Source organism: Pinus tabuliformis, chromosome J, assembly GCF_031772625.1.
Source record: "Pinus tabuliformis cultivar Carrire ecotype Pingquan chromosome J, CPIR1, whole genome shotgun sequence".
In the NCBI taxonomy this organism is placed as follows: Eukaryota; Viridiplantae; Streptophyta; class Pinopsida; order Pinales; family Pinaceae; genus Pinus; species Pinus tabuliformis.
Genome location: NC_142295.1, coordinates 888,260,019 through 888,286,797, shown reverse-complemented (window position 1 = coordinate 888,286,797; position 26,779 = coordinate 888,260,019). Strand labels below are relative to the sequence as shown.

General features: G+C 36.9%; 1 pseudogene; it reads right to left on the bottom strand.

Moving 5' to 3' along the window:
- LOC149229531 (auxin efflux carrier component 1-like) overlaps positions 1-26,570 on the bottom strand; it is a 48,690-nt pseudogene extending 22,120 nt beyond the window's left edge.
- Positions 26,571-26,779: the final 209 nt, after the last annotated feature.

Below are 26,779 nucleotides of genomic sequence, written 5' to 3'. Positions count from 1 at the left end.
TGTTCTACAATAATTTCTTCTCTTATTTAGTTTGATCATGGCATGTGTGTCTGGCGTGACCTCATTTATGGGTCTGCGTTGGTCTTTATTTTACAACCCTCATTGCTTCTAACGTTGTTTATGTATATTGATCCAAACATCACTCAATGTAATCTACAACCAATATATACATGCTCAGTTTTTTGTGTTTGTCATTATTCTGTAAGGTGAAATTCGATCATTAAATTGGTATTTGGAGATTTCAATTCTTATACGTATGGTGAATACTTAGTTATGAATGTTACCCTTCTTTTATGTTTTGTATGTCCATTCTCATGTACAATCGAATGAGATGGCATCCATGTTGACACGTATCAGTTACCAACTATAGTAGGTTTCAAATAGGGTAAAATTGTGGGTTTACTATTAATTCAACTTGATTTCTCATATTATTCTTTTTAAATTGCTTGTACGATGTTGTTGGAGGTTTTCGCAACCCTACATGTCCAATCTTTACTATTCTAACCCATCTAATTACTTCTCCTTCTGACTTACAACATTCTAGAATATAATTGTTTATAATAATACTCCAACAACTATTCTTACCTATCTGTTACTTCATGGAGTACTTGTAAGATACTCAATTTGTGCATGTAGAAGCTTACTAAACTTCTAGGTCCCTCCTATTCTTAACCCCTGCAACACTAGGTCCTATTATATGGACATATCACAACAAAATTTACCTTTTTGACATCAACAATACAACGATATACTAAGAAATCCAACCAAGTTACTAGGCTAAACATGCAAGGACACAAAAAAATTTTAGGTTAGGGTTGAATAATCCTTATCAGGTGTTAAATTGTACCCTTTTCATAATTGAATTACGAAGTTGCACCTGCAACTTAATTGATGCAAGTATTCACAAGGATCTACTATGCTAGCCTCTACCCTAGTACTTTTCACCTTTATTATTGTAATTATGTATGTATAAGACTTTGTATTCTCTAGAAAAACCACTAAAAATATTCTCATAATACTGCATTACCATTTAATTCCATATTGAAGATATTTATCCTCATAAATAAAAAACTAAGGAAGGAATTCTCATAACAAAAAATTGTCATTACTTCTAAATATGTAAATATTATGATTAACTCAAATCCATAGTGCAATTAACAACATGTTGATGCCTCGAAAATCGCTGCAACAACATTGGGGATAACCACCCGGTCCGGACCTTAGTACAGCTCCTTTTCCGTTTGGAATAGTGGCTCCGACTGGGGATAACGGGACCAGTTTCCAAAAAGTGGATAAACGAGATGAATGGATGATTTATAAACTAAGCTAGCGGTAAGCGAATAACTAAATTATTAATAAGAATACAAGAACTATAACCTATCCCGGGAATCTATTGAACTTTTAAGTGCAGCGTTTCATGGTCTGTGTCTAAAGACAAGCATATAGATGACTCCATCTAACAGACATAGATATTAATTCATTCAATATTACTGTGCCTAAATAGTTAAGCCCAGTGATTACAACGATATTACCACAGTCATCATTTATATTATTGACATATACATGATTAAAAGGAAAGCATATCATAAAACATCCAATAGTGGTATGAATGTAGATCTGCTGTTACAGCGCATGCATATCGTCAACAATAGCAAGGATAATCAAATAACAATTCACATAAGAGGAATGAATTCAGACATAGATAGAAATACCATATGAGCTACTTTGACACTCCCCATATCAATCGCTACTTGTAATTCTTTCTCCAACGCAGAAACATTCTCAACAAAGACAATAGTGCACAATTGCATAAAAAGCCTCCTTGTTGAATTAAGAACAACTGGTCCAGTTTCATAAAAGAATATTGACTGAAGCACAATAGTGCAAACCTTAGTCTTTAAGTCTCGTACAAAACTTTACGACCTTTTCCAAAACAATGAAAGGGTCTATAAATACTAAATTAATCTAAATATCTATTAAACTGAAATGCAACTAAATCGGCATCAATAAATTTTGATCCTATTTTTTCAGCGATCTGGCAATCGGCGGCATGACACATCAGGTAGGCTGCTTGCCTTTAAATCTAAGCTGACTTATCGCAAGCATTGGCTCTACTTCAGGAGGTTTGTTGAGGCGCGAACTGAGCTAGGCGGCATAGGTGGCATCCTGAATATCGGGAATTATATACCCGATCACATCTGTTAGGCACTTAAGGGCGGCTCTCTGTGTATGCGGCTTTACCAGGAAGAGCCAATATGCTTCCATAGTTAAACTATTAATCCCAGTGATTAATCTCCCCTTTTCCTCTAAATCAAGATAGCATGATTGCTCCAATGTGTTTGTTGTTGTCAACTTTCCTGGTGTACATTGGGAAATCATATTTGATAAGTAGAGAGTGTTGTTGACTAGTTCAACCAAATTACTAGAAGTTGATTTACATCTTGAAGCTGCCCTTTCTGCTTTCATCATCTGAGAGTGCCTTTCTGTGAAAAGTATATCTTTATATGTTTCTGAAATCTTGGGCAAATTTTCTGCTCTCCCTTGATCAGAATCTTTCCAGTCAAGAAATGCAGTTATGATCTCTTCGGCCTGATCTAATTCATTTCTGGCGTTTTCTACCTGCTGATTTATGGATGTCGTTAATTCACAGAGTGGCTCTGCCTAAGCGATTTGTTGACACAGAAGCCTAATTTGAGATATTAATGCAGTGTTTATTTGTAATGCTTCTGCTCTGAACTCAGCCACTTGTGGAGCGTCCTTTATCTTTTCGAGCTGCGATGACAATTGAGCGATTTTCTCATCCTTTGTTTTCATCATTTGCTCGTTTGCTACCCTTAATTGTGCTAATGCCTCTGATAATTCCTTTTGTTTCTAGATTGCGCTTTGGTCGACCCTTTGCTTTTCTGCCTGCAATTGTTGAGTTAGTTGACTGTTCACTTGCTGTTGTGTCAACAATTCCTGCTCTGCCTTCTATTTTGTCTCATCCAATTCTGCCTGTAATGCAAAAATTTCTTGATCCTTGGTTTTCAGTAGAAGACTTACCTCTGATGCCTTATCGATTGTCACTGCCGAATAGGCTCCCGCATACTGCGACAGTTTTGTCAGGTCATCGGAGGGGTCGAATTCCTCCTTCCAAACCACGCTGCCCATAACAGTTTGTTCTGGGAAAAGGGGAGGATGATCAATCTTCCTTCTTTTCCTTTGTCGTTTTACCACTGCTTTGTGCCTTGGGCTATAGAAAACATCCAGGGGAGGAATATCTTCTACCTGGAGAATGATTTGGTCGAAGGGTTCTTTTGGTATTACCTCAACATCCTTGGAAATGGGTGGGCCGTTGGTTCCACTTAGAACCTGAGGTGAAGTAATGTCCTGTGTATCGTTTGTCTTGGAGATGTCTGTATCCTTGGAACATTCCAACCCACTGATGATAGAGTCAAATTTCTTCCACTCCTGGAGCAATTTAGGGTCAATATGAGTATCTATATTGACATCAATGGTGGTTTGTTTTTCCTTTTCAGCTTGGGACTCCTTCCGCACCTTTTCCTGCTCTCTCTTCTGCTGTTCCTCTTGTTCTTTCTTTTGCCTTTCCTCTTGCTCTTTATTTTGCTGTTCCTCTTTCTCTTTCCTCTGTTTCTCCTCCTGTGCTCTCTTTTGCCTTTCTTCTTTTTCTTTTCTCTGCCTTTCCTCATGTTCCTTCTTATGATCCTTTGTTACAACCGGAGGTTCCTTTGACTGTCGCCGACCAGGCTCGCTTGATGATGTCGTCGAGGTTGTTGCTAGTAAATCTAGAGGCAGATTTTGCAACCTCTGTTCTCTAAGCTTATTAAACTCAGTCAACCCTTCATCATTATATTTCATTCGAGCAAATTCCTTAGCCTGACCTATTGATTCGGCTGAAACGAATAGGTCGTCAAACATATCTTCTTTGTGCTCAAATTTTGTCAATTTGGCCTGTTCTAGTGCATTGTAGGCAACTTTCTTTGGATCATATGGCCTATTTGGGATAGTCACGAGAGTTAAGGATTGAATCTTTGTGGCTTCCTTTTCTGCATGTTTGAGATCATGCAGAGTATAGACACCACACCTCAAGGGAAAAGAGGGCCAGCCCCTCTTCTTTTCTTTCTTGAGAGTCTGTGTAACACTCTCAGCCGTAATCTGATAAGCGATTTCTCTTGCTAGCAGTTTATCTGGTATGTACAAAGGGAGAACATGTGGGTTTGCTTGGCTGCCGAAAACTCTTATGTAGGTAAATCTCTCCTCTCCAAACCAACTCCCTACCGCTGTTATATCAAACGAAACTTGATAGGAAATCTTGGGAATGGGTTTATCAAAAATAGAATAATGAATAGGCACCATAAAGCCATTGCACATTTGGTACAGATGGTGCTTGTAAGAGGACTTCCATAATTTCTGATGGTATATGTGGATAGCCGTGGGATCTTGTGGCATCCACCTCCAGCTGAGCACGGGAAATTCAGAATTGAAACATAATGTATCTAAAATATATGCACTGTAATAGAATGGGGGAATTTTCCTTTCAGAGACAGCAGTCTGATTTCGAAAATCAAGCACAGCTTGTGCTAATTTGTCAGAAAGGATAGTGGCCCAATCCATGATTATACTGTTGCATGCTGCTTCCATTAGAGGAACCATTTCTATGGTAAAATTAGCAGAGTCATGCAATCCCCATAATCTACACATCATTATTCCAGCATGGCAATAAGGAGAAGCCAGACAATCAACCGAGTACTTACCGGAAGATTCGTGTTTGTGCTTGGCTGGATTTTGTCTCCAATCCCGGATGGGTTCGGATTCAACTTCATTTCCATTTGCGAATTTCTCCAGGAATGCCTTATTATATATCTTCTCTGGCTCGGGCAAATGATACATTTGCCTTAGATCATCCGCCCTGAACGATCCGAAGATTCTTCCGTCTCTAGTGCTGAAAATTCTATCCAAGATTGGGATTTCTTGAATCGCCCACCGCACTACGTCTGTGTATGGGAGGATTTGCTCCCTGGCCGCTATTCTGTGTAGGAAAGAGTCGGCTAAATCCTTGAGAGTACATTCAGACTTCCGAGTAGGATCCACAGTAGATTCAACTATTTTCCTTGTTGGTTCTTCGGCTTCAATCAGGTTGTAGGTGCCTTGCCAAGTAACTCTGACGAGACCTGTACATGTAGTATCATATATCAAGCCCTTCTTTTTGTCCACGAGAGCTTGTCCTGCAACTGGTGTAGCGGAAGTGCCTGTGGTCTTCTTGGATTTCTTCCCCATCTTGCTTGAGCTTTCTCCTTTGGATGAATTCTGCACAGAGGTGCAAATATACGTAACACAGAGAAATAGCAATGAAAACTTGCAAGTGATGAGAAATATTGAGAAATGCGTAATAAGGGATTAGCTTTAAAAATGGGCGCAAACACAATCCATAGGAGGATCTTACAATTACATTAAATGGCCGTTTAAGACCTGCCACCCCTTAAATGCTCATTATACCATTATTCGGCCAAATGGCCCATTTAAGCGTGCTGTGGACGTTTTGGCGGTTGAGCGCGGGTGAATGATTGCTTAAAAGATCAAGCTTTAAATATGAATGAATCATGATATCCCTCCATTTAACGTCTTTTTTGAAATCCGTGCTATATCGTAATCGGGCGTCGGGAACACTTAAATCCTTACGTTGACAATTTTGAAATCCCGATCGCCGATAGCGAAATCGCATCGCATCGGGGGTGAAAGGGTTGGGTTGTTTTAAGACTGTGTAAAGAATACCGCCGATGGCCGATCGCTGATTGTGCATCGCGTCGGAGCTAATGGCATGGGGCGCTTTAAAATGTGCATGGAGTATTGCCGATAGCCGATAGCGATATCGCATCGGTGGAGACCAATGTGCCACTTATTTGTGTTTTCTATGCCATTGCGATATGCGATCTTGCGATCGCTTTATCGCAATGATAAAAGATTGTTTTATTTGACCAAAAATGGGTTTCTAAAAGGTTTTATATAATTTCTTCATTTGGTTTGCGGACCTTTTTCAAATAATGAAGTATTGATACCAACTAACTTCTAAATGGACCCATTTCATATGATGATTTAGTAAATAAATATGATATGAAATGGGGGGTTGTTGTAGGGCACAAAAATTGGTGATTCACTGGAAGAACCAGTTATCTGTGGAAAGCATAAAAAATACTTAAACTTTTTTCACAATAGAGTTCTAATCAAAGGGGAAGATTCTAATATAACTAGGTATATATGCATTCCGAATAAAATGAAACTATTTTGCTAACTTCCTTTCTTTTTCAAGAAAATAAATACATTCTAAGTTTTAAATAGGCCTTTATTGGTTTATAATGATAAAACAGAAAACCTTTCCAAATTAGCTTTTAAAGTGAACTCCTCTGTCATAGGTAGAGCCTCTGCTGCCAGCAAACGTTCATAGTTTCGACAGGGATACCTTTTAACCATGCTATTGTCCATTGTTCCATCCAATTAAGAGTGTGATTAACAGAATGAATTCAAAACATGTTTTCATATTTTGTATTTCATTTCCTTTTTCTGTTATTGATAAGATAAAAAGCCATTGTCCTGGTTTGGTGGCCAGCTATTGACAATGCCATTCACTGGTAATAATCTAACCGAACAAGCTAGCTCATGATGAGACCCCTTGTCTTATAATTTCAAGCCATTACCCTGTTTTGGTATGCAGTATTGGTAATGTCGGTTAAACTATTTCCCTATGAACATGGTAAGCAGGCTTGTAATAAGACCTCTTATCTTTAATATCAGATATTTTAGAATTACACTCTGAGTAATCATAAACTTTAGTGAATGGGATGAACAATCTTCTCCTTAAGAGTAAATGGATGACAGGGTAAGAGTTGAAGATGCTGAAATTGGATTGGCTTCTATCTTGATATTGATAACCTTTTGAGACCAATTTGAAAACAGAGAATGATTTACAATACTTTTAAACTTTGAAAGGAGTTCACAAAACTTGAACTGTAGTTTCAGAATACAATGATACCTAATTTCCTAGAAATTATCCCTTTTGGTTAAGAGTTCTATTATTTTAAAAGCAAATATTGTTGTACTTCTGTAGATCAAATTTTCAAACACAACAAAGGTCAATAGTAGATACCTTACAACATTATTTTCTGCAAATCCTACAAACTACAAAAATCTATCAAACTAGAAGGAGAAGGGGTTACCTCCTCAATTAAAGAATTTCTTCAAGATAAGGCCATTAACAGGGAGAGAATCTCTCAACCCTGATAAGTCTTGCAATATAAAGGTCGAATGGCCTATCTTTTCATAGATCTGAAACGGTCCAAGCCACATCTTCTGGAACTTGGTATGTTTACCCTTGTCCTCATGGGCTTTCTCCCATTTCAGAACTAAATCACCGACTTGGAATTGTTTTAAACCGGATGAAACTGAATCAAAAGCTGCCTTGATGACTTGCTGATGTTTGGCATGAATAACCCTGGCTTTTTCTCTTTCCTCTTCTAATTTTAGAATTTGGTCATGTCTAAGCTGAATAGAAGAGGAAGGGCTTTCCTCAATGAACTGCACTAGGGCTAAAGAAGGAAGAACAAGATTTGTGGCTAGTACTGCTTCTTTTCCATACACAAGATTGAATAGAGAAGATCCTATAGAAGCTTTCTGTGTTATCCTATCAGCCCATAATGCAAACACTAAAGATTTGTGCCAGTTTTTATGATTTTGTTCGATAGTTCGCTTAATGATTTTGATTAGATTTTTATTAGTAGACTCTGCTAAACCATTACCCTGGGGATAGTAATTAGCAGAATATTTTAATTTAAATCCTCTTTTAATAGCGAAATCAAACATAGCATTCCCTGAAAAGTAAGATGCATTATAAAAAACAAGAGCATTTGGGACACCAAACCTGGTAATGATGAATTGATCTATGAATTCAATGATTACTTCAGAATTTGATGTCTTTAAAGGGATTGCCTCAACCCACTTAGTAAAATAATCGGTAGCGGTAAGGATATACTTATGCTGTTTGGAAGATGATGGAGTAATCTCCCCAATGATGTCCAATCCCCATTGCTCAAATGGTTGTTCAATGTTGACTGGTTGCAGAGGGAAAGCTGATTTACGTTGTCTTCCACTAGAAGTTTGACAATTGAGGCATTTCCTTACATACTCGTGGGCATCTTTAAACAGAGTAGGCCAATAGTAACCAGCATGAATAATTTTGTGAGCTGTTGTATCAGCTCCAAAATGTCCTCCCGCTGGTCCATCATGTAACTCCTGCAAAACCTTTTGTGCTTCAGTTTTCTCAAGGCATCTCAATAAGATGGAATCATAATTCTGCTTAAAAAGCACATCATCAATAATTGTAAAATTCTTTGCTTTCAACCTAATGGCCCTTTTGTTCTTGTAAGATAGGTTTGGAGGTGCATAACCATTCTTTAAATAAAAGATTAAATCTGCATATTGAGATTCAGAATCAGTAACACTTATCTGATTGATTTCTTCAGTTTGCTCTGTATCGCTTGATTCTGGAATGTTGGATGCTCCTACCAATATCCTGCAAAAACCTTGGCCCCTAACAATCTTTGCTGGCCTAATTTCTAAGTCATACTCTTGAAGCGCTGTGACACAATTTGCCCTTTTTTCACCCAGTTCTTTTTGGATTAATAGTTGCCTAACTGTTGGGAAAGGAACTATAACTTTTGTGTGAGTTTTCAAAAGGAAGGGTCTATAATGCTTGACTGATTTAAATACAGCAAAGGCTTGTTTTTCTACATCAGAGTAATTCAATTCAGCACCCTGAAGATTTGAGCTAAAAAATGAAATGGGTGCTCCCAATTGTGATCATTTAGTTGCGTGAGTACTGCAGCATAAGACAAGTTGGATGCGATGGTATACAATGTAAAATGATTAGAAAAATTTGGAGTATTTAAGGCTGGGGCGTTGATTATTGATTGCTTGATTAGATCAAAAGCTTCTTTTTCTGCTAATCCCCACTTAAAGACTGAACTTTTCTTAATCATTGTTTGAAGTGGCAAAATAATTTGAGAAAAATCTGGGACAAATCTTTTAACAAAATTGATCTGGCCTAAAAATGACTGCATCGATTTTTTATTGTGTGGGAAAGGGATTTCATAGATTTCTTTGATCCGATCAGGATCAATATAAATGCCATCTTTGGATACAATAAAACCCAAGAGCTTTCCTTGATCAAGAGCAAAGAAAGACTTTTTAGGGTTAAGAGAAATACCATATCTTTTGCAACGCTGAAAGATTTGATTTAGATCATGCAAATGATTATACCTCTCCTTAGAGAATACAGTAATATCGTCTAGATAGACGACTACTGTTCTATTAATCAACCCTCTAAAATCTATATCCATAGCTCTTTGGAACGTCGCTCCTGCATTTATAAGTCCGAAAGGCATTTTCTGATACGCATATGTTCCCCATTTCGTCCTGAATGTGGTTTTAAGCTGGTCATCAGGATGAACCAGAACTTGGTTATATCCTGAGAAACCATCAAGAAAGGACATCAATTCAGAGCCTGCTACTGATTGGAGTATTTGCTCCATAGTAGGCAATGGGAAATTGTCTTTCAAGCTCGCTTTGTTCAAATTTCTGAAATCAATACAAATTCGAATGTCGCCAGTTTTCTTTCTGACTGGCACCATATTAGAGACCCAGTTTGAGTGTCGGACAGGAAAAATAATCTTGGATTTCAAGAGTTTGTTAAGTTCTGATTTTATCTGGCTCTCCAAATTTGGATGTCTTTTTCTTAACTTCTGCTGAATCGGTTTCTGATCGGGAAGCATGGGAATGGTATGCTGGATAATGGATGTATCATAAGTCTTCAAATCATCATATTTCCAAGCAAAAACCTATTTATTTTTCCTTAATAGTTTAATAAATGCCTCCTTCTCTTCCAAGGAAAGTCCTAATCCTAAATTAATATTTTGAGGAGCATGCTCAGTACCTAGATTTATCAATTCAAACCTAAGGGTAGAACTTTGGAGCTTTGCATTAACTACAGGTTTAAACCTGTCTTTGATATCATAAAGATCTTCGAGCTTTACCACTGGCTTAGGAATTGAATTTTCCTGAGGTGTTTCTTTCATTTGTAGATCATGGTCATTTTCCTCAATAATTTGATCGTCATAGGACTTTTCAGAAGTTAGAAATTGTAAAATATCCTCATCATGGTTGAATACTCTCCAATTAGTGACATTGTCAGGAATTGAAGGCCTAAAAAGCAATTCTACAGAAAATCTATCTAGGCTGTATTCTTCAGAAGGTAGAAGCTTGGAAGCTACATTGGCTAGGAGATCGGCTGCCGAGTTTTGAGACCTGGGGATGGAGGAAATGTTGAATGAGGAAAAGTGTGAAGTAAGTTCTTGTACTAGCGATTGATAGTGCTTGAGGTCATTTGAAAGACAATGGATTGCATTCCTCACCTGTTTAACAATAATTTCAGAATCACCGAATACTTTCAAATATTTCACTTTAAGACCGATCACTTTATACAGTCCCTAGACTAAGGCTTCATATTCCGCTGTATTGTTAGTGCATTCAAATTCCAGCCTACAGGACAACATTGTCTTTTCTCCTTGTGGACTAACCAAAATGCAACCTGCTCCTGAGCCCTCATTGGACTTAGAGCCATCAAAATATAAAGACCAAAATAAAGAGGTATTAACAAACGTATTTACAGTTTTCTCAGCATCATTGAAACATCTAGACTTATTAGTTTGTGAAAAATTTTCAATCTGAGATGCAAAATGATTGACTGAAAAAGGAGATGGTTGGGCAACAAAGTTGCCAAAGAATAACTCTGATGAATAATTCCCCAAAATGTTGTTGTTGAACGCTACGGGTTCGTTTTCTTGCTCAAATTCAGTCACTGTATGGGTCATATGTTTCTCTCGATCGATCCTTATTTGATTTGGCTTGCCCTTGTAGGGAAGCCACATATGTGACCAATCAGTGGATATATACCCATGCAATTTTTCGGACCAATCCCTACTCAGAATTAAACCGTAAAATTCAGGTATATCGGCTATTAGGATGTCAATCCTTTGTACTACTCTGGGATCAGCAGACAACCTGATAGTTACGGAATTAATTTCTCCCACAACCTGCACTTTGGTCCTATCCAACTATACAATATGAATAGCAGACTTCTGGGGTTCAATGTTCAGTTTAGAGCAAACTGAAGCTGGCATTATGTTAGATGATGCCCCTGAGTCAATTAAACAGTTGTGCAGGTTTCTGTTGTAAATCTCATAAGTTAGCAGGAAGGGTGGAGTATGAGAATTTGATCTATCTCCAATTAGAACTGAATCGGTATCTTCAACCATACCTGGAGGAGGTTGGCCTGAATCATTAGCGGCTTTTGCACTGGGAAGTGGTGTAGAGGGAACAACATTCAATTCTTTAAGAAGTAATTTCTGTTGATGCTTTAATTTACTAAGCTCAAACATAGTAATGTTTGCTTTAGTTTTCTTCATGTCATCAACAATGTTATACTCCATTGAATCGGATACGACTAATGTTTTGGATGTTGAAGGAGTATTAGAAGTTGAAGGCTGGTTTTGGGGAATTGCTGCAGGTGATTTCTTTGCTGGTATTTTTTCTTTGGTTGTAGTGGCACCTGCACTCCTCTTCTTTGATGATACCTGAACAGGTTCAGAAGTACTTTTGCTCCTAGTAGTGACCGGGAACGCCTCTTCTTCATTATCAGTATCGGAGTTGGGGAGTATAAAATCCCACATTCCATGACATTCTACTACTTCTTCTTCATCATCAGTCGGTGTGATTGTTTCCTCTTCCTCTTCTTCTTCTTGCTCTGAGTCTGCATTAGATATGACATTTGGGGGCTTTGATTCATTTTTCTTATAAGTCCTAAAGGGTCTTTTGGTTGAGGTTTCGGCCACTTGTTTCTTTATTTCAACCATTTCATTTGATAAGGTTTTTAGGACTTTTTGTAAACCCTCCATGTCGTATGGGTCTTTTGGGGTTTTCTTTCTTGAGTCATCTTTGAAAGAGACTTTTTTGGCTTTTCTATCTTCCAGAGAAGCTTTCTTCTCTAGAGCATTGATGCACTTTTCCACAGCAAGTGCTTCTCTCATGTTTTCGGCTAAGGTAGGTTTCCCAGCCCTGTCTACAAAAATGGCTATATTGGCAGGTAGGGCGGTGATATACCATTCGCTTCGAATTTGTTCACTTGGTTTGGAAGCTGTAGGGATTTTGTTCAGGAGTTTATTGAAGCGAGCATTAAATTCCTTAATTGGTTCCCTATGATCTATTCTCATATTGGAGAGATCGTTTATTAAAGTTGCCAAAGACCTATCATCTCCATATTTGGTAAGAAACTGCTCTTGGAAAGTGTTCCAACTGGTAATGGAACCAAAGGGTAAAGAGAAATACCAGGATCCTGCTGATCCTTGCAAGCTGTAAGGGAAAAGTCTAACAACAACATCTTGTTCTGTTACTCCTTTCAAGTTGACAGCTAACATGAAGTTATTGATGTGTTCCTCAGCCTGGGTTCCATCATCTGGATTAAACTTGGGTAGCCATTTTTCAGGATAATCTGGCAATGGATGCAATGGCGCAGGCATATTGACTGCACCAGGTCTGGTCCATGGATCTGCCATTGTAATAGCAATAGTGATTGATACTATTGTTGGAATTCCAGATGTGTGGGAAGGAAATAATGCTGAGGAGTGGGCAGGTTGGGATGTTGAAGTTTCTAATCCCTGGTGAACAACAATATGTAATGGGGGAGTGGATGGTTGACTTTGCAGAGGGGAAGATGCAATGGAGGATATGGATGAAAGCTCTTCACTGTCAGATCCTTCAGTATTTTTCTTCGCCTTTTTCCTTTTGGGTAAAGGGAACGCAGTGGGTTCAATACCGAGCTTTTCGCTCTGATGTCTGGTGAGAGGGTGAGGTAAATTGAACTGGGAAGTCACACTGCTTTGTGATACCTCAGATTTCTGTGGTGAAATCGAGAAGCTCTGAAGTTTGTGGATAAGAGACTGGATTTCAGGTGATTCAAGACTTAATTGTTCTGGAGTATGATGGGTTTGAGCAGTGGTAGTTGATTCCTCTTCTTCTTGTTTGGATACTGGAGAACCAGCATGCGAATGAGAAGTCCGAGGGGATTTGGAGGGAGAATTACTCTTAGAATGGCTTGCAGATTTAGGTTTATGTGCCATTCACAGTTGAGGCCCTCCTTCTAGCGCCAAAAATATTGATGCCTCGAAAATCGCTGCAACAACATCGGGGATAACCACCCGGTCCGGACCTTAGTACAACTCCTTTTCTGTTTGGAATAGTGGCTCCGACTGGGGATAATGGGACCAGTTTCCCAAAAGTGGATAAACGGGATGAATGGATGATTTATAAACTAAGCTAGCGGTAAGCGAATAACTAAATTATTAATAAGAATACAAGAACTATAACCTATCCCGGGAATCTATTGAACTTTTAAGTGCAGCGTTTGATGGTCTGTGTCTAAAGATAGGCATATAGATGACTCCATCTAAGAGACATAGATATTAATTCATTCAAGATTTCTGTGCCTAAATAGTTAAGCCCAGCGATTACAGCGATATTACTACACTCATCATTTATATTATTGACATATACATGATTAAAAGGAAAGCATATCATAAAACATCCAATAGTGGTATGAATGTAGATCTGCTGTTACAGCGCATGCATATAGTCAACAATAGCAAGGATAATCAAATAAAAATTCACATAACAGGAATGAATTCAGACATAGATAGAAATACCATATGAGCTGCTTTGACACTCCCGATATCAATCGCTACTTGTAATTCTTTCTCCAACGCAGAAACATTCTCAACAAAGACAATAGTGCACAATTGCATAAAAAGCCTCCTTGTTGAATTAAGAACAACTGGTCCAGTTTCATAAAAGAATATTGACTGAAGCACAATAGTGCAAACTTCAGTCTTTAAGTCTGGTACAAAACTTTACGACCTTTTCCAAAACAATGAAAGTGTCTATAAATACTAAATTAATCTAAATATCTATTAAACCGAAATGCAACTAAATCAGCATCAATAAATTTTGATCCTATTTTTCTCAGCGATCTGGCAATCGGCGGCATGATTCATCAGGTAGGCTGCTTGCCTTTAAATCTGAGCTGACTTATCGCAAGCATTGGCTCTACTTTAGGAGGTTTGTTCAGGCGCGAACTGAGCTGGGCGGCATAGGTGGCATCCTGAATTTCGAGAATTATATACCCGATCGCATCTGTTAGGCACTTAAGGGTGGCTCTCTGTGTACGCGGCTTTACCAGGAAGAGCCAATATGCTTCCATAGTTAAACTATTAATCCCAGTGATTAATCTCCCCTTTTCCTCTAAATCAGGATAACATGATTGCTCCAATGTGTTTGTTGTTGTCAACTTTCCTGGTGTACATTGGGAAATCATATTTGATAAGTAGAGAGTGTTGTTGACTAGTTCAACCAAATTGCTGGAAGTTGATTTACATCTTGAAGCTGCCCTTTCTGCTTCCATCATCTGAGAGTGCCATTCTGTGAAAATTATATCTTTATATGTTTCTGAAATCTTGGGAAAATTTGCTGCTCTCCCTTGATCAGAACCTTGCCAGTCAAGAAATGCAGTTATGATCTCTTCGGCCTGATCTAATTCATTTCTGGCCTTTTCTACCTGTTGATTTATGGATGTCGTTAATTCACAGAGTGGCTCTGCCTGAGCGATTTTTTGACACAAAAGCCTAATTTGAGATATGAATGTAGTGTTTATTTGTAATGCTTCTGCTCTGAACTCAGCCACTTGTGGAGCGTCGTTTATCTTTTCGAGCTGCGATGACAATTGAGCGATTTGCTCATCCTTTTTTTTCATCATTTGCTCGTTTGCTGCCCTTAATTGTGCTAATGCCTATGATAATTCCTTTTGTTTCTGGATCGCGCTTTGTTCGACCCTTTGATTTTCTACCTGCAATTGTTGAGTTAGTTGACTGTTCACTTGCTGTTGTGTCAACAATTGCTGCTCTGCCTGCTCTGCCTTCTGTTTTGTCTCAGCCAATTCTGCCTGTAATGCGAAAATTTCTTGATCCTTGGTTTTCAGTAGAAGACTTACCTGTGATGCCTTATCGATTGTCGCTGCCGAATAGGCTCCCGCATACTGCGACAGTTTTGTCAGGTCATCGGAGGGGTCGAATTCCTCCTTCCAAACCACACTACCCGTAACAGTTTGTTCTGGGAAAAGGGGAGGTTGATCAATCTTCCTTCTTTTCCTTTGTTGTTTTACCACTGCTTTGTGCCTCGGGCTGTAGAAAACATCCAGGGGAGGAATATCTTCTACCTGGAGAATGATTTGGTCGGAGGGGTCTTTCGGTATTACCTCAACATTCTTGGAAATGGGTGGGCCGTTGGTTCCACTTAGAACCTGAGGTAAAGTGATGTCCTGTGTATCGTTTGTCTTGGAGATGTCTGTATCCTTGGAACATTCAAACCCACTATGATAGAGTCAAATTGCTTCCACTCCTGGAGCAATTTAGGGTCAATATGAGTATCTATATTGACATCAATGGTGTTTTGTTTTTCCTTTTCAGCTTGGGACTCCTTCCGCACCTTTTCCTGCTCTCTCTTCTGTTGTTCCTCTTGTTCTTTCTTTTGCCTTTCCTCTTGCTCTTTCTTTTGCTGTTCCTCTTTCTCTTTCCTCTGTTTCTCCTCCTGTGCTCTCTTCTGCCTTTCTTCTTTTTCTTTTCTCTTCCTTTCCTCTTGTTCCTTCTTATGATCCTTTGTTACAACCGGAGGTTCCTTTGACTGTTGCCGACTAGGCTCGCTTGATGATGTCGCCGGGGTTGTTGCTAGTAAATCTAGAGGTAGAGTTTGCAACCTCTGTTCTCTAAGCTTATTAAACTCAGTCAACCCTTCATCATTATATTTCATTCGAGCAAATTCTTTAGCCTGACCTATTGATTCGGCTGAAACGAATAGGTCGTCAAACATATCTTCTTTGTGCTCAAATTTTGTCAATTTGGCCTGTTCTGGTGCATTGTAGGCAACTTTCTTTGGATCATATGGCCTATTTGGGATAGTCGCCAGAGTTAAGGATTGAATCTTTGTGGCTTCCTTTTCTGCATGTTTGAGATCATGTAGAGTATAGACACCACACCTCAAGGGAAAAGAGGGCCAGCCCCTCTTCTTTTCTTTCTTGAGAGTCTGTGTAACACTCTCAACCGTAATCTGATAAGCGATTTCTCTTGCTAGCAGTTTATCTGGTATGTACAAAGGGAGAACATGTGGGTTGGCTTGGCTGCCAAAAAATATTATGTAGGTAAATCTCTCCTCTCCAAACCAACTCACTACCACTGTTATATCAAACGAAGCTTGATAGGAAATCTTGGGAATGGGTTTATCAAAAATAGAATAATGAATAGGCACCATAAAGCCATTGCAGATTTGGTACAGATGGTGCTTGTAAGAGGACTTCCATAATTTTTGATGGTATATGTGGATAGTCGTGGGATATTGTGGCGTCCACCTCCAGCCGAGCATGGGAAATTCAGAATTGAAACATAATGTATCTAAAATATATGCACTGTAATAGAATGGGAGAATTTTCCTTTCAGAGACGACAGTCTGATTTCTAAAATCAAGCACAGCTTGTGCTAATTTGTCAGAAAGGATGGTGGCCCAATCCATGATTATACTGTTGCATGCTACTTCCATTAGAGGAACCATTTCTATGGTAAAATTAGCAGAGTCATGCAATCCCGATAATCTACACATCATTATTCCAGCATAGCAATAAGGAGAAGCGAGAGAATCAACCGAGTACTTACTGGAAGATTCGTGTTTGTGCTTGGCCGGATTTTGTCTCCAATCCTGGATGGGTTCGGATTCAACTTCATTTTCATTTGCGAATTTCTCCAGGAACGCCTTATTATATATCTTCTCTGGCTCGGGCAAATGATACATTTGCCTTAGATCATCCGCCCTGAACGATCTGAAGATTCTTCCGTCTCTAGTGCTGAAAGTTCTATCCAAGATTGGGATTTCTTGAATCGCCCACCGCACTACGTCTGTGTATGGGAGGATTTGCTCCCTGGCCGCTATTCTGTGTAGGAAAGAGTCGGCTAAATCCTTGAGAGTACATTCAGACTTCCGAGTAGGATCCACAGTAGCTTCGACTATTGTCCTTATTGGTTCTTCTGCTTCAATCAGGTTGTAGGTGCCTTGCCAAGTAACTCTAACGAGACCTGTACATGTAGTATCAGATATCAAGCCCTTCTTTTTGTCCACGAGAGCTTGTCCTGCAGCTGGTGTAGCGGAAGCGCCTATGGTCTTCTTGGATTTCTTCCCCATCTTGCTTGAGCTTTCTCCTTTGGATGAATTCTGCACAGAGGCGCAAATATACGTAACACAGAGAAATAGCAATGAAAACTTGCAAGTGATGAGAAATATTGAGAAATGTGTAATAAGGGATTAGCTTTAAAAATGGGCGCAGACACAATCCATGGGAGGATCTTACAATTACATTAAATGGCTGTTTAAGACCTGCCACCCCTTAAATGCTCATTATACCATTATTCGGCCGAATGGCCCGTTTAAGCGTGTTGTGGACGTTTTGGCGGTTGAGCGCGGGTGAATGATTGCTTAAAAGATCAAGCTTTAAATATGAATGAATCATGATATCCCTCCATTTAACGACTTTTTTGAAATCCGCGCTATATCGTAATCGGGTGTCAGGAACACTTAAATCCTTACGTTGACAATTTTGAAATCCCGATCGCCGATAGCGAAATCGCATCGCATCGGGGGTGAAAGGGTTGGGGTGTTTTAAGACTGTGTAAAGATTACCGCCGATGGCCGATCGCCGATTGCGCATCGCGTCGGGGCTAATGGCATGGGGCGCTTTAAAATGTGCATGGAGTATTGCCGATAGCCGATAGCGATATCGCATCGACGGAGACCAATGTGCCACTTATTTGTGTTTTCTATGCCATTGCGATATGCGATCTTGCGATCGCTTTATCGCAATGATAAAAGATTGTTTTATTTGACCAAAAATGGGTTTTTAAAAGGTTTTATATAATGTCTTCATTTGGTTTGCGGACCTTTTTCAAATAATGAAGTATTGATACCAACTAACTTCTAAAGGGACCCATTTCATATGATGATTTAGTAAATAAATATGATATGAAATGGGGGGTTGTTATAGGGCACAACACAACAGTAAACATATTCTCTAACCAACAATTTATTTTGGAAATCATGCCTGAGACAAGACGTTATCCACCCAATCTTGGACCAACCGCTAACCCCCGCCCCCGAGCTAAGATGTTATTACCAAGAATTTGTAACCCCCCTGATTCCAAATAATGTCCCTTTTAACATTATTTCCCACCATATTTCCTTGGTGGCATCCCACCCTTCAGGGATCTGCTCACCCTACAACCTAAGATTTTTCTTTTTGTTTTTCCTCATAAAGCCTTCTTTTCTCTCTCGTGGTGATTTTATCAGTATTTATCTTCAACTAAATATATTTATTTAAGGAATTTTTAATCAAATATGATCCATAATGCATCTCATTTTTTTACTCCAATTTTTCTTTCCACATAATTTTTAGCCTTATTCATCAAATTCATGTATTTAATTACATCAATTGTCCTCATAATCAGTTCATCATGGCTCATCATCCAACATAATAACAATAGCATATACAAAATAAAATGTTTCTATTACAGTGGAGCGGTATTACACCTTATGAAAACTATAAAAGCTTGATAGCTTGATTACTTTAAAAAGACATATGGAAAAGTATCAAATTTTTTAAGTTGTGGAAGATAGGAAATAAAAACTCAATAAAAGTAAATATCATAGATTAACAATAGAAGCACATAAGTTCAGACTCTATGTTGGGCTTAACTCAGAAGGGACTTTATGTTAATCTTCACACCAATCCATTTGCAATTGGTATATAGACTTAGCAAGAGAACATATGAATAAACAAGAAAAACATTATCGAATCAATGATGCGGTGATCGTGTTTTTTACAAAAAGATTGATTTCCCAGAGGGAAATATGATAAATTAAAAATGAATAAATTTGGCCTTCATGAAATTTTAGAAAACTTTGGAAAGAATGTCCATCCTCTGGATCTACCAAGAGCATTGGTTGTGTCTTATATTTTCAACACTTTTCATCTTTATAATTATAATTAAGAAGAGAAAATAGATCGTATTGCACATTAATTGCCAAGTTAGGTGGTATATTTACCTAAAAACCCACGAACCATTTTAGATTATGCTCTGCTACTCTTTCCCCTGCTTCTCTTGATATTGTCGCCCAAAGCCTCACATAACCACTCAAAACCCTGTCATGACAAGATAGGTTGCATTAGTTAATGATACTTGAGATTTTAGATTGTTGTCTAAGTAAATGATTGAAAAAAAAATGGGCTTGATGTTACTTGAAGCTTAGATTTTTATTTAATAATTCTATCAGACGAACCAATTGGATTCACATTTCAAGATGAGCATATCGATAGCTTTGTGAAAGTTGATGCAATTTCCTAACCAATCGGACCAATAAAGCCCAAAAAATTCCCAACGCTTAGTCATATTTCAGTGTGAAATTCAAGAAACTAACTAAAAGAAATGAAGAACTATGTGTGGCATAGTATTATAACTAACCAGTAAACCATATGAGATTCAACCGATAATATAGGGATTCGTTACCTCTCAAACTGTCTGGGGTAACTACCTTATTTTTTAGCTTACTTGATGTTGAGGATCATTGGGGGTTGAGCCACCTTGCACCATGTCTCATGCCATAGATATACTTCAGTTGCCTTGAGACTTGTGGCTTGAGATTCCACACCTGGGATACACATGTAGATTTTATACTTTGACATATTTCATTCTGATGGTTTCATTAGTGTAAACTTACAAAGTCTCATTACACTAAGTACTAAAAAAAAATATTTTAAGTATCTCACCTTCAGTCTATTACATTGTAGCTATTCATGGCTTTTTCTTTCTCACGTAGGGGACTGCACATAATGGCATGGATAAGAGTTCTTCTCAAAGGAAATTCCTTACGACATAATTAAAACTTTAAAGTAATGATAATTATTTGATTTAAATTTATGAAACTAAATTAATTTGATATAAATAATTTTTTATTTAATGTTTAAATAATTTTCATTAAAAATTATTTATTTTCATTAAATTTAATATCTTCTTTATTTTTTATTCAATTTTAATGATTTTGAATAGTTTGAATGAGGTTAATATTTAAAAATCTGTATTCAATTTCTTTTTCTTAAATTACATGTTCAAATCTAGATGAAATAGAGTTAATATATCTTTATAAAATTTAATACTCAGATTGTTGCATAGAGGTGGATTCCCTTTCTCACAAATAAAAGAGTTTGATATAAAAAAAAATTGTCTAACTTTATTATGACCTCAAAGTTTTGTTTTTATTATTATTATTGTGGTAATATTTTTTATTGTTTTTTATTAAATTTATTATTTTCTAAATTTTGGATACAACTTTATAAACTTTCTATAATTTGAATGTGTCTACTTATTAAAAATATGTATTTTCTCTTAATAGATTACAGGTTCAAATTCAAATAAAATAAAGTATAAATTGAAACTGAAGTAAGATAGAGTATGTACATTTTCTTTAAACTTTAATAATGAAATTCCTACTTTAATTAGGTCTCTTATCCTATAAACAAAAAGATAACAAAAAGATATTGTATATCAACTAATGTAATATTTAACCTAATTGTAACTTTAAAATTATATTATTATAATATAAAATAATTTTTTAATTTACATTAAATTTAATATCTTTAGAATTTCAACATTAAAATTAATTATTTGTTTTATATATATATAGATAGATATAGATATAGATATATATAACTTCAATCAAATGTGAACAATAATTTAAATTTAGATATTCCTCTTGATTTTAATGGCTAAAATTATAATATTATATATATATAATTAATTATAATTTTAAATTTAATAAAAATAATTTAATTATATAATTTTTATATTATAAAAAGGTTATTTATATTTATATATATATATATATATATATATATATATATATATAATATATATATAATAATAATTAAAAATATAATTATAATATAATTAATTTTTAAAATTTTAATAAATAAAATATAGTATGAGATAATTATTTAGTTTTTTATTATAAAATGATATTTATCAATATTTATTAATTATTTAATATATATAATTACACTCCATTATTGATTAATTAATTTAATAATTAATTAATTAATGTGAAAAACTTGAAACAATATCACTATTATTATATAAACACACAATTTTATTTTCAGTGTATTTTATTTATTTAAACATTATATAAACGAAATGATAAAGGTTTTCAACTATGAATTATTATATTCACGTTGTAAAGTTACAGATTCCTATACTAAACTCTATGTTTATGGTCTTCGCATCATGTGTTTCTAGCGTTGATGAATTAATGAAACGACAATATGTAGAAAGAGGTCCAGATTTGGCTCGCTGTTGTTATTTGTGTTCACGTTCTTAATCTTATAGACTAAGTTCTTAATCTTATAGACTAAGTTATATAATGATGTTGTTAGACCAAACAATGCGCAGTGGAAATAAAAAATAAACATAAACATACAAACACAGCACATACAAAATCACAAAATCATAACACAAAGATTTTAACGTGGTTTACCCAACCAATCTGGGCTACATCCATCAGAATAGAGGCATCGGAAATCTTATTATTCAACAGGTGATTACAACAATTTAATTCTTCACACATACTCTCATCTCACCCTATTTTCTCTACACACACACACAATCCTCTACAGGATTGCATTTCTTATAGCTAGAATATAAAACTGAATCATAAATTCCCTCACAACAAATATAGGATGTATTAAATCCTCCTCAAAAAACACTGGAGCTAATATAGCAACTAATCCTATTGTTGTCACATACATGAGATTTTTCCAAAATTAATTAAACAGAAAATCTCAACAATCTCCACCTTGACAAAAATTAGCCTGATACCCTGTTCATTTATTATTTTTATTTTCTCTACAAGCCAAGAGAAGCCAGACACCAACGTAGCTTCTCTAACAAAACTGGTTTCGTGAACATGTCTGCACAGTTTTCCTTCGTATGCACTTTTTCAAGAGACACCCTTTTCAGTGATAAGTTGTCTTACAAAATGGTACTTGATAGGTATATGCTTAGATTTACTATGATAGGCCGGATTCTTAGCCAAATGAATTGCAGTTTGACTATCACAAAATAACTTGATGTTGTCCTGTAACCTACCAAACTCACCAATCAAACCTTTCAACCAAGCCACTTCTTTGCAAGCATGCAAAGTAGCTATGTATTCTGCTTCAGTAGTGTATAATGCAACAATATTCTGTAGCTTTGACATCCAGCTAATAGCTCCACCTGCAGGAGTAAAGACATACCCCGAAGTTGACCTTCTCTTATCCAAATCACCTGCAAAATTGGAATCAACATATCCACAAACAAATTCACTACTTCTCTTATAGGTGATACAATAATCACTTGTGCCTCTCAAATACCGAAGCACCCATTTCACTACTGACCAGTGTTTTTTTCTTGGATTTGCCATATACCTGCTGACAACCCCAACCGCATGTGAAATATCTGGTCGAGTACAAACCATCAAATACATTAAACAACCTACTACATTGGCATATGGAATTCGAGACATATATTCCTTTTCTTCATTTGTATTAGGACATAAACTTGAAGAAAGCTTAAAATGGGAAGCTAAAGGGACTGAAACAGGCTTCACATTGTTCATACCAAACATCAAGAGTATTTTCTCAATATACTTCTGTTGTGATAGCCACAACTTACCATTGCTCCTGTCTCTGAAAATCTCCATGCCCAAAATTTGTCTTGCTTCTCCTAGATCTTTCATATCAAATGTCCTAGCCATCTGAGCCTTTAACCTGTTGATCTCTGTTATGTTTTTGCTTGCTAAAAGCATATCGTCAACATATAACACTAAGATAATGAACATTCGATTACTTAATTTCTTAAAGTAAACACAATGATCATATTCACTTCTTATATAATTTTGACTCAACATGAAAGAATCAAATTTCTTGCTCCATTGTCGAGGCGGTTGCTTTAGACCATACAATGATTTCTTGAGCCTGCAGACAAATTTCTTGTTGCGATCTTGAACAAACCCTTCCGGTTGTTCCATGTAAATCTCCTCATCTAAATCTCCATGTAAAAATGCAGTTTTAACATCTAGTTGTTGTAACTCTAAATCAAGTAAGGCAACTAAAGCTAATACAATTCGAATTGAAACAATTTTTACAGCTAGTGAAAATATCTCATGAAAATCAATGCCTGCTTTCTGAGAAAAACCTTTCGTGACCAGCCTTGCTTTGTAGCTGTCCTTTGAACCATCAACACCCCTTTTGAATTTGTACACCCATTTACATCCCACAGTTTTTCTGTCTTTAGGAGTTATACAAGATCCCATGTGTCATTCTTGTCTAATGCCATCATCGCGTCCTTCATAGCTTCTTTCCACTTTTCACTTTTAGAACCTTCTACAGCTTCCTGATAGCACAAAGGTTCATCATCATTAGCGGTTAAAGCAACTGAAGTAACATAATCATCATACCTTCTAGGAGGACGTTTGATTCTCGTGGACAATTTGCTGATTATTATCTGTAGGAACTTCTTCATGATCTGCATCTGAAACATGTTCACGATCTACATATGAAACTTGTTCATGATCTACATCTGAAACTTGTTCATGACTATCATCTGAACCATGTTCATCTTGATCATCATCAGTATTTGAACTGGGTTCAAACTGAATGTGTTGAAGCTTAGATACATTATCCTGTTTCAATTTATCATCTACATCTGAATTTTCAAGTGAGGATTCATTAAATTTAACATCTCTATTAATGATGATCTTGTGAGTATTAGGATCCCACAATCTGTATCCCTTAGTCCCATCACCATATCCAACAGAGGTATATCTTTTTGATTTAGGATCTAATTTAGAACGTTGATGTTTTGGAACTAGAGCATATGCATCACAACCAAAAACTTTCAGTTTAGAATAATCACAAGGATGACCTTTCCATACCTCTTGAGGAATTTTGCATCCTATTGCAGTTGATGGTGATCGATTTATCAAATAGCAAGTTGTAGCAACCGCTTCTATCCACAATTCCTTCTACAAATTGGTGTTACTCAGCATACTTCTTGCTCTCTCTAAAAGAGTCCTGTTCATGCGTTCAACAACTCCATTTTGCTGAGGAGTATACACAGTGGTTTTATTTCTTTCGATCCCAGCTTCCTTGCAATAATTACCAAATTCTTTTGAAGTAAACTCACCACCATTGTCAGTTCTTAGACATTTAATAGTTCTTCCAGTGATGTTTTCAACTAATGCTCTAAACTGTTTGAAAACTATAAACATATGAGACTTCTTCTTTAACATGTAGACCGACACTTTTCTAGAGAAATCATCAATAAAAGATACAAAATATGATGAACCTCCATATGAGGTTGTAGGAGATGGACCCCAAACATCAGAATGGATATAATCAAGGATTCCCTTACTAGTATGTTTTCCAGTTTTAAACTTCTGCTAGCTTTGTTTCCCAAACAGACAATGTTTGCAGAAATCTAACTGATTAGACTTTAAATTAGGAAGTAACTTACGATCAGATAAAATCTTTAATCCTCTTTCGCTCATATGGCCCAACGTTTCATGCCATAAACGAATAGAATTACTGTCGCTTTCAGACACTGTAGAAACATGATCTGACTCTGTTCTTCCTTCTAACTGAAAAAGATTTACAACCTTCTTTGCTTTCATTACTAGTAAAATTCCTTTATAAACTTTCATTACTCCACCTTGAATAAAGGTTTTATATCCATTAGTGTCTGGTACTCCTAACGAAATGAGGTTTTTCCTTCGTTCAGGTACATGTCTTACATCAATTAAAATTTTATTTGTCCCATCAAACATTTTAAGCTGAATGGTTCCAATTCCCACAATGTTACATGTGACATCATTTCCCATGTAAACTACTCCATCATTGATTGGTTTATAAGTTTTAAACCTTTCCCTATGAATACACATGTGATTTGATGCACCAGAATCTAATAGCCAATGTTGATCATGACTAGACAAATCAACTGATAACACTTCATCACTCATACCTGTCTTGGATGCCGAACCTGTATTTGTCGTGTTTGCTTCTTTCTTCTCTGTTGAAGAGTCTTCTTTGGATGCTTGTTGTCTCTTCCAACAGTCCTTCTTCAAATGTCCCAATTTGCCACAAAACCAGCACTTTACCTTACTCTTCTTCCCTTTCTATTTTGAACGTGAGTCGTTGTGCTTACCGAAGCATCTTTCTCTAGAACGACCTCTAGCCATCATTGCTTCTGATGTAGAGGTTTCGGAATTTGACCTCTTCCTTGTCTCTTCGGACAACAAAGCTCCAACAACATCATCAAATTCAAGGGTTTCTGATATACATAGACTTATAGAAGTAACAAAACGATCCCATGACTCGGGCAACGAGCATAATAAAGTTATAGCTTTATCCTCTAATTCAAATTTATCTTCTATACTTCCTAATTGCACCAGGAGAGTATTAAAGACATTCAAATGATCAGTAATATTTGTACCTTCCTTCATGCACAGGCTGTACAATTGTCGCTTTAGAAGAATCCTATTGGTTAAGGATTTTGTCATGTACAGCTTCTCAAGCTTTGTCCACAAACCAGCAGCAGTTTTCTCTGACACGATGTTAAACAAAACATCATCCGCCAAACACAGTCGAATACCGCTCAGAGCTCTTCCATCCAATTCATTCCATTCATCATCTGTCATAGTGTAAGGCTGTTTGGATTTTCCCAACATTACCTTCGCCATGCCTCGTTGCACAAGTAGATCATGCATCTTCACTTTCCAGATTTCGAAGTTATTTTTGCCATTGAACTTCTCAATCTCAAAACGAGCACTTTGAGTTTTTGCCATGTTGTAACAAACAGAATCTCCAATTCCAAATTAAAAAATGCCTTTTCTTTATACTATAAAATGCCTCTGTCGTACCGTGTAATTACAATTTGAAAACAGAACAAAAAATTGCAGGTTTACCAAAAGGAAAAACTGCCTGGCACTCCTCGACAGCGGAAAACCCGCGCCTGAAACAAAAATAAATTGCCTGGCACTCTCGATGGTGGAAGACCCGCGCCTGAAACAAAATCCATGCAAGGCAGGAAATTGGCATGATTAACCCTTTCGTTTCCATGCCAATAGCCCTTTCTGGCGTGTTGGCGCGCTGGCGCGACTCTTACTGAATAAACCGCGCCAGCCCCTTCTTTAGCTAAAAATTGGCGCTGTTGTTCCAGCCAAAACTGCACCAATTAAAAAAGCTTCACTTTTTTTGTCTCTGTCACGCATACCAGCTCCACAACCAGAGTCATGTAGGTTATGGGCCCTCCATGCTTCCGCTGTGCCGCTCTGATACCAATTGTTAGACCAAACAATGCACAGCGGAAATAAAAAATAAACATAAACATACATACACAGCACATACAAAATCACAAAACCATAACACAAAGATTTTAGCGTGGTTCACCCAACCAATCTGGGCTACATCCACCAGAACAGAGGCATCGACAATCTTATTATT